General features: G+C 41.3%; 1 protein-coding gene across 1 annotated transcript in view; it reads right to left on the bottom strand.

Annotated features, from left to right (window-relative positions):
- Gemin8 (gem nuclear organelle associated protein 8) overlaps nucleotides 1–7,599 on the bottom strand; it is a 19,237-nt gene extending 11,638 nt beyond the window's left edge. The window contains exons 1-2 of the mRNA XM_029534388.1: nucleotides 7,540–7,599; nucleotides 5,692–5,801 (exon numbers count right to left, since the gene is read on the bottom strand). The gene's annotated coding sequence lies outside the window, so the exon portion shown is untranslated. The remainder of the gene's footprint in view (nucleotides 1–5,691; nucleotides 5,802–7,539) is intronic.
- Nucleotides 7,600–8,458: the final 859 nt, after the last annotated feature.

Here is an 8,458-nt window from a genome sequence, read left to right as displayed (position 1 = left end):
TCCCTCCCTCCCTTCTTTCCTTGCTTTTTTTTTCCTTTTTGGAGACAGGGTTTCTGTGTAACAGCTCTTGCAGTCTTGAACTCTCTATGTAGACCAGGCTGGCCTGAATTCAGTCATCCAACTCCCTCTGCCTTCCATGTGCTGGGATTAAAGGCACGCACCACCACTGTCAGTCTACTTTACTAGTTGTAAACATAGGCAAATGTCTATTTAAAATAACCTTGGTTTCTCTCTTTCATTTTGAACGTTTCCTTATTATTTATGGCGTATGTGGGCATGCCGTGTGTGCCATGGCATGTGAGTATGGAAGTCACATGTGAATGAGTCAGTTCTCTTGGAACTCACTCAGGTTGTCAGGCTTTTGGTGGTGGGCACCTCACCCATGTGGCCATCTTGCCAGCACATTCTTGGGCTGTCTTGAAGCTTGAAAAGACTCTATCTTTCCAAATGACTAGAAGCCTTAAGTTTGGGACTTGTTGAAGCTTCTTCCAACAAGATATTTCTCCAGCCTCAGCTTTGGTTTTTGTTTCACACAATACTCTTTTCCCTAATCACCCTGCTTCCTTGCAGAAGAAGGCTCCAGAGGCATGGAAGAGCATCACCTACACATCTTTTACAACCCAGTTTAAATAAATGTTAGGGCTGGTAAGATGCTCTGCAGGTCATCACACCAGACTGATGACCTGGAACCCACAGTGTAAAGATTACGAACGTTGTCCTCTGACCTTGGCATGTGCACATACACACTAATAATAAATTAAAAGCTAATTCCTTCTCCTCAACAAGCACCCCAGAATGTGCTTTTGACAAGCTATATCACGTGTGGTGGTGTGTGCTTGTAATTCTAGCTTGGGAGGCCGAGGCAGGAGGATTGGCATGCTTCAAGGTCAAGGTCATTCTGAGCTCAAAACAAACAGTTAACAAAAACAGTATCTTAAAATGCATGCAAATTTAAGATCATGAAACATAAGCACAAAAACCCTGATACTTAAAGAACCATTCATAATGAAATGTAACAAGCTTTCAGATAGGGCACCACTAAGAGGGCTGACATGACACTTGGCAAATTTCTCTTAAACACAGTTTATACCTGCTAAATTTATGGCTACACTGGCATGCACACACATGCGCGTGCGCGTGCACGCACGCACACACACACACACACACACACACACACACACACACACACGGTGGATGAAAACCAGGAGAAAGTTATCAAATGTGTGAGTGTTTAAGTTGAATCGATCCACTTTTCAACTGTGATTTAAAGGTTTCAAACAGGGCCCATTTCCTGGAGATTCAGCTAACAGCTAATGTTCTTTATAGGCTATGGAGGAAATAGAAAACAGTTAGTAATTGGGTGTGTTACCATCCAACAAAATAAAATGCAAATGCAATTATAATAGAAATCAGTGCACACTTAAGTGCTAAACTATAAGGCGAAGCCCATAAGTGGCTAATTCACTAAAGCTAGGTTTCATACTTCTGTCACCGAAACCTGAAGAACTTTCAGTGCCTGCAGCACACAATGACATTAAAGTGAACTCATGTGTGTCTTAATCAAATTTGTTTTTTGATTAACAAATAGCATTGGAATTAAATGAGAAAAGTCCAAGAGTCATCATGTGTCTCCTGGAAATTAAGAGCTTTGCATCCTAGCTGGGTGCAGTAGTGCATGCCTGTGATCCCAGTACTCAGGAGTCTGAAGCAGAAATGAGCAAGTTTGAGGCCAGCACGGGCTACAGCACTGAGTTCCAGGCCAGTCTGAGCTATAAACTGAGACCCTGTGTCAAAAAAACAAAACAAAAAACAAGCTAAGCAAACCAAAGTGCTTGGAATACAGACGTCATTCTATGTCTTGCAAGTGGATCAAGTCTGATGAACTCAAATTTAATAAACCCCACTGTGAACACTGTGAATGAATATTTATTATAGGCCAAATCCTGTTTGACTTATGTAAGAACCAAGCTGGCCTTAAAGGTACTAGCATATTCTGAAACAGTAGAATATATTCTGAGACAGCGGAGGCTCTTTACCTACAGATAGACGTTTAAGCAACATGAGACTTCAGGCAGTAACCCCTGAGGATGATCAAGGGTAATTAGTGACATTTTCCCAGCAGCTCAAATGTCAACGGCTATGATTAAGAAGGGCTTCAAAGGAGTTCTACTTTGCACAAAGGTTGCTTATGATTTGGGTTCAACAAATAATTAGGTAGCAGGGTTGCAGTGATACTATGTAATAGGGATCACTCAGTGCTCACTCAAAATATTTCTGTAAGACAGAAGCCAGGAAAATCATCTTTGCTTACTAAAGACAGTGGATTTCAACCTTCCAACCACAAGAGGTTCACCCCGAGCCCGGTGTATCCCACCATCAAGAAGGTAACATAAGTTAACTAATCACATTCCTTGTGAGCCATGCTGAGACGAGCCAAGGCCCTTGTACAAGCTAAGCAAGCATCTACAGAGTTACAGACCCGCAGCCAGCTAACAGACATTTTTGAAGACCTAGGCCATAAAGGAAAAATGCAATTTATGTCAATGATAGACTACAGGAACTTTGCTAGCAATTTTATTTGCTTTGAATACCAAGTAGAAGAGGAATTCAATTAGTTTTAGCTGCTGGAATAGTTATAATCAAATTGGTGCCATCCTTCAGCAAGTAGAGAATCACTAGGGCTGGATATAAGAAATGCTCATTGCCTCGTTGGCTTTATTTTTTTTCTTCCTGAGTTCCCAAACCAATCTGTCATATTCTTTTAAATTTTAGGGCCCCTAAGATCCTACAGATATTCAAATTAATAATCTTGAAGAGTTAAGATCGGAATTTACAAAGAAATCTCTCAAACTCAAATAAGATAAAGCACAGAGAAACATGTCACAAAGGCATAGCAATTTGCACAGAGCTTTATAACTCTTAGCTCAGGATTTCTAGTACCACATTTCATATTTTATGCTAGAATTTTTCAGCAAAGGTCCAGACAGGAAATATTTTTTAGGGTTGTGGGCCACATGCACTGATTTTTATATATATATATATATAATGTCAATGTTCAACTTTGCTTTTAAAGACACGACAAAACAAGCACCTGTCACCTTTCAGACAATTCCTACCTTCCTGTTGAGCATGGTTTTAAGTTACTATGATGATACCTTGTATGTTCTATACTGGTACACTGAGCATCCTGACTGGTCTTCACTTTCCACTTGGACCTCAGTAGAGCATTCTCCTACCTTTCACGAATTATCAGGCTCCACTTAAGACTAGCAGAAACAAAACCAGGAATTATGATCAACTCTATCTTGGTCAGTGATCCCTAATATTTGGGGCAAAAGAGGAGCAAATGTTTCTACTAATAAGTAAGGAAATTGGGACATTTATTAGATCTCTTCTTAGACATATAAAGACTTTATTAGAAGTACCAACAAGTGCTGGAGAGATGGCTCAGGGGTAGGAGCACTGATTGTTCTTGCAGAGGATGGGTTCCCAGCATCCATACAGTGGCTCACAACCTTCTGTGCCTCTAGCTCCAGGGGACCTGATGCATCTTTTGGCTTCCTTTGGCACTATATGAATATAGTACACTTACATACATGCAAGCAAAACACTCATACACATAAAAAAATTCTTTTAAAAAAAGCAGTAACAAGAAGTCCTGTAAAACACTATCAATCTAAAGCACACGGAGGGCCATGACTTCTGGTACAGACTGTTAACTTGTCATTAGTAGATAGGACTTTGAGGAAGCAGGCACTGCAGTTTTCAGGAGATATACCTGGAAAGAGTACAGTCTTCCTTCAAAGGGAACCTGCCCCTTTGCAAATGTATCTGCTAACATTCTCAAGCTGGCTAAGGACTTAACAAGAACACCCAGCATCCCTGGTAAAGCTCACACTGCAATACTCCCGGGCATTACAGCAGCACTTTCATGTCAAGGAAAGCAAGCATGCGGGGGCAGCAGGTTCCACTTTATCTTTCACTCCCCCGACCCAAGTCTCCTTCTCTTTTCTGGAACAAGCCTTCAGGGACTGAGTTTTCTTCTGAAGGGCTAGTAGAACTGAGAGAAAAGGGATTGGCAATGTCAGGGAGGGCCGGATCTGCAGCTCTGCAAACTGGGCAGCCCTCCACAGCGGAACACAATGGCATCATGGTCACCACCCAGCTGAGCTCTGGGGAATACAGAGACCATTCATTGTCTGTCCTCAACCACCAAAAGGAGGGAGGAAAAAAACCCACGACAGCATTGAGGTCATTCACTAACCACCGCTGAGGCCTACAGACAAGACTGAGCCTCCCAGTCTTGAATGATATATTTTCCCATACGGCTTTTCTAAGGCAAAAAAGAAAAACGGGGGGAAAAAGCACATTTGTTCTGCAGTGGTACTGCTTGCTCTGAGGGACATTGTTAAATGCACAACTATAAACGAAGAACAACAGTTGGGAATTCTGTCATTTTTCCCCAGATAAAAATAAATTCCACCTATGATAATGCTTTGTTGAAAGGCAGTGGTATCTCATATGTCTTCTTTTCATTGCATATTTGTATATCATTTCTTTTTTCTTGAATATTTATAATCTTATAATTATAGGATGTAGGACGTGTCATGGCAACCAGAAAGTAAAATAAAACTACAAGTCCTCCTCAGCACTATAATGCATATTCTATAACACCAATTTCCTTTCTGTTTTATCTTCCTTTATACAATTTTGAAAAGTCATTTGCTTTTACTTTTGCAAAGGAAGATATTCAAAAGAAATTATTATATTAGTCTTTGTATCTACAGCCTGGAGGATCAAGTTTTGTTTTTTCTGTTGAGGTTCCCATTGATTTGGCTTTGAGCCAGACTGACAGTCTAGGGATGCAATTAAGACCATCAGAACACATTGCCTGCTACAAAGGAGTATGCTGGGGACTAAAACGAAGTAAATTAAGGTGCCCTGAGTGGCACAAGTTCATGTGTGATTGTAAGAAATCTTCCTGAACATGCAATGCCAGCCCACTAGAGATGCCTGTCAATTGTATAAATACCAGTAGTTAGCTCAATGAGGAAAATGATAAAAACAGGGACTTCTGACACTCTTGTTTTCTGCCCTCTTACTCTTGCTGTCCCCATGCCACCCCTAGCTGGTTGTTGTACTTGGTTGAACATATCAGGCTTGACACTCTCATGGATTTTTTCCCTATGGCTTTGTATGGTCCCTACTTAGTCATTTAGACATCAAAGATGGCATGAGCCCAAATGGCCTACTTCCACCACAGAACAAATCCGAGCTCCACTTTTAAAACAAGAACATGGATTATTGTGTGCATGTGTCAAGTTTGGTGACAAGTGCCTTTACCCACTGGGCTACCTTGCCAGTTCCCCAAACTCCATCTTCAGCTGGACACAGGGCCTGCTTACAAGCACACAGCAGTGGACTGTGTTTCCATTTGTAACAGCCACCTTTAAGGCTGAAGATGGAGGGAGACAAGTAAGTATTTACCTTTCTCAAGCCCAGGCTCCAGTTTACGCTTGCCTGGGTGTTGCATTAAGTGTTGTACCGAGGCAGGTGTGGGGTGGGGTGGGGAGGAGATTGAAAGGTTAGTGTTGACAATTCTTGCCCCCCCCCATACAAATTACACTCCACCCGCAGAAAGGCACTGTTTAATTTATCAGCAAGGGTGATAAAGATTTGTGCATGGCTTACTTTGCAAACCTGCAGAATCCTTTATGTGGCTAGTGTTGATCAGAAATGAACTAGGAGCTCACGAAAGAGCCAGACACTCTGACTCAGAAACACCACAGGGAACGGGAGTACTGAAAAAGACAAAACAAAACAGGAGAACAGAGGATGGCAATGATAATCCGGTTCAAAAGAAAAAAACAGATGGTGTTCGTCTCATTTCAGGCATGTATTTCATATCCGAGTGTGACCATAAAAGAGTCAGGGCCAAACACAGCACACACTCAAAATTACTGGCACAGCAGCAAAAATCTTGAGTAGTTTGGGTAGTTAAGACCACTTTTATCCTTCCAGTGAATTATTTCAAATTACTTTCTAGAAACATATTTCTGATAATTCTACGCTAAATTCTTTTCTGCATACTGTACTTGCTCTGAACACTTATTGGGAGGGGAAAGATGCTCCACTTTATTCCTTTTAGAGGTCCCATTTTTCTTCCACCAGAGAAAATAAGAGGTATAATCTCCTGCCTTTGGGGGCTACTGGAATTGTTGAGATTGTCTGTTGTAACCTGATAATATGCTCCCCCAATTAAGGGGGTAGTAACTAAAAAACAAAAATCAGTAAGAAGTTCCAACTGTCTATCTAAATATATTAATATATTTTCAGTTCATCTGGCCTTAAATGTTAAAGTCTGAATTTGATTGTCCAAGTGCTTTATGAGTGGATTTCCCAACATAAAGAAGCAATTCTGAGAGTTCTATAGTGTGCTTGTGAACTCTTATCTATCCTCTAGCCATGTTTAATTTCCTGCCATCCTTCTTATCTTAACTTCTCCTTAAACGCTGGACTTTAAGAAGCACCAAATAGCCTCTGCCATCTGTAAAACAGTTTGAGGATGAAAACGGCTCTCTGCAACTTGGGTTGATTTTTTTCCCCAGCCCAGCAGTCAACAGAAGGGGTCATCATACACTTTACTGTGAATTTGCAGTTGTTAGATTGACCCAAAGCATATATACATGGTTTCTCTTTCCACTGCCATCCCAAAGGGACTGTTATCTTGACAAATCATGCTAGCATAAATTGTACTTTCAAATAGTATCACAATCTCACAATTCATAGAGGCTTTGTGTCAGTAACTTTTAGTCTTAAGATTTTCTGTAATGTTCTGGCTTTTAGTTAAAAAAAAACAACAACAAAACAAAAACAAACAATCCCCCTGCCCCCCAGCAAATAAAAACCTCAACAACAGTTGAGTCCAGAGCCTAATTTGTGCAACGAGTTTCTAACAATCATTTCAGAAAAAAAGGGAAAATGGTTCAGAACTCTGGCGACCCACAGCAACGTCAAATGTTCTCAAGATAATATCCACTAAGAATTCTGACTTACAGAACTCAAAAGTTGTAAGGGGGAAAAAAAAGAAAGCTCAGGGTTTTGTTTTGTTTTTGTAAATGAGCCAGTAGCTTAGACATCTCTGCAAAAAATGGGTCCTGCAACACGGTGATCCACAGCATGTTTGAATTACACTGTGAGTTAAAACAAAACAAACAAAAAACCCCCAAACCTTCCCATGCTTGAGCCTCACTTCTCAAGATCTGAACTGGAATAGTCTGAAGTGGGGGCCTGGGAACAGAATTCTCAGCAGGCATCCAAGGATTAGGAAGCATGTAGGGGTTGAGAGCATAAATCAGAACTAGTTTTTAACAATCTGTTAGGGTTTGGGACTCTCATGGGTCCTGGCAACCACCTCGTGCTGCCGGGTGATGGTAATTAAAGCCACAGCGTGTGCGCCAAGCCAGTACTCCAAGCTTCAGGAGTCCGCCACGTTACTCCTTTACTCCCCAAAAGCAACCCATCAGTCCCCGAAGTCACCTCGTGGACACGCAGCTGGCAGGTCTCGGGCGGTGGGCGACAACGGACCTAGTTCTGGAGGTGGGAGGAGGAAGGGGCGGGAGAAGGGGGGGAGCGACACAAAGAGAGCAGGAGGAACGTGTTGCCTGGGCAACAAGGAGCTCGCTTCCGGTACGAGGCTAGCAAGACGGAAGTCCCACCTTAGCCGTGACGTATCGTCGTGTCAGTGGCTACACAGAGTCAAGGGCGGCACAGGAAGCGAATTTGTTTGATTGGGCGGTCCCAGCAATGAGCTATTGGGCACTAGGGGATCAGAACTGAATCGCAACCCTTAGCTTTCGGTTATTATTATTATTATTATTATTATTATTATTATTATTATTATTATTATTATTATTATTTCTTTAGCTTTTTTAAATTTCTTCCCACTTAACTAAAATGGAGGGTGAGAAATTGTTTTGAAAATATAGATTCATTCAGCTCTGTGTCAGCCTGACATTTATGAACCTTAATTTGTACCTAGCAGTGATAAAAGTACCCTTAGTGTTTCTGTCATTATAATCGTCAGCAGCACATGCCCTGCTAGAGTTGCAGAAGAGTCCTTAGTAACCAAGTATGAACTACTAGAAGGTCAAGTGGGCTTATTTGGCAAAGTGTGCCATATTTTGCAGGAATTTATTCCCAGGAAACCTGGATTTGGACCAGATGCTTATTGCATGCTTATTCCAAAAAGTGAAAATCGGGAACAATTTAAATGCCAAACAAAGGCTAAGATAATTAGGCAATGTCAGTAGTGGGACATTATTACCTTGTCATTCCTGTAATATTGGTAAATCAACGTAGTATAAAAGAATATTAACAAACATATACCAGCTGTTTACTGTATGCTAAGTATCTGCAGTGTCTTGTAGCCTCAAGGCAACATGGCTTTGAGGTACTT

Source organism: Mus pahari, chromosome X, assembly GCF_900095145.1.
Source record: "Mus pahari chromosome X, PAHARI_EIJ_v1.1, whole genome shotgun sequence".
Classification (NCBI taxonomy): Eukaryota; Metazoa; Chordata; class Mammalia; order Rodentia; family Muridae; genus Mus; species Mus pahari.
The sequence above is the reverse complement of the archived record's forward strand: the minus strand, read 5'-3'. Positions and strand labels throughout refer to the sequence as shown.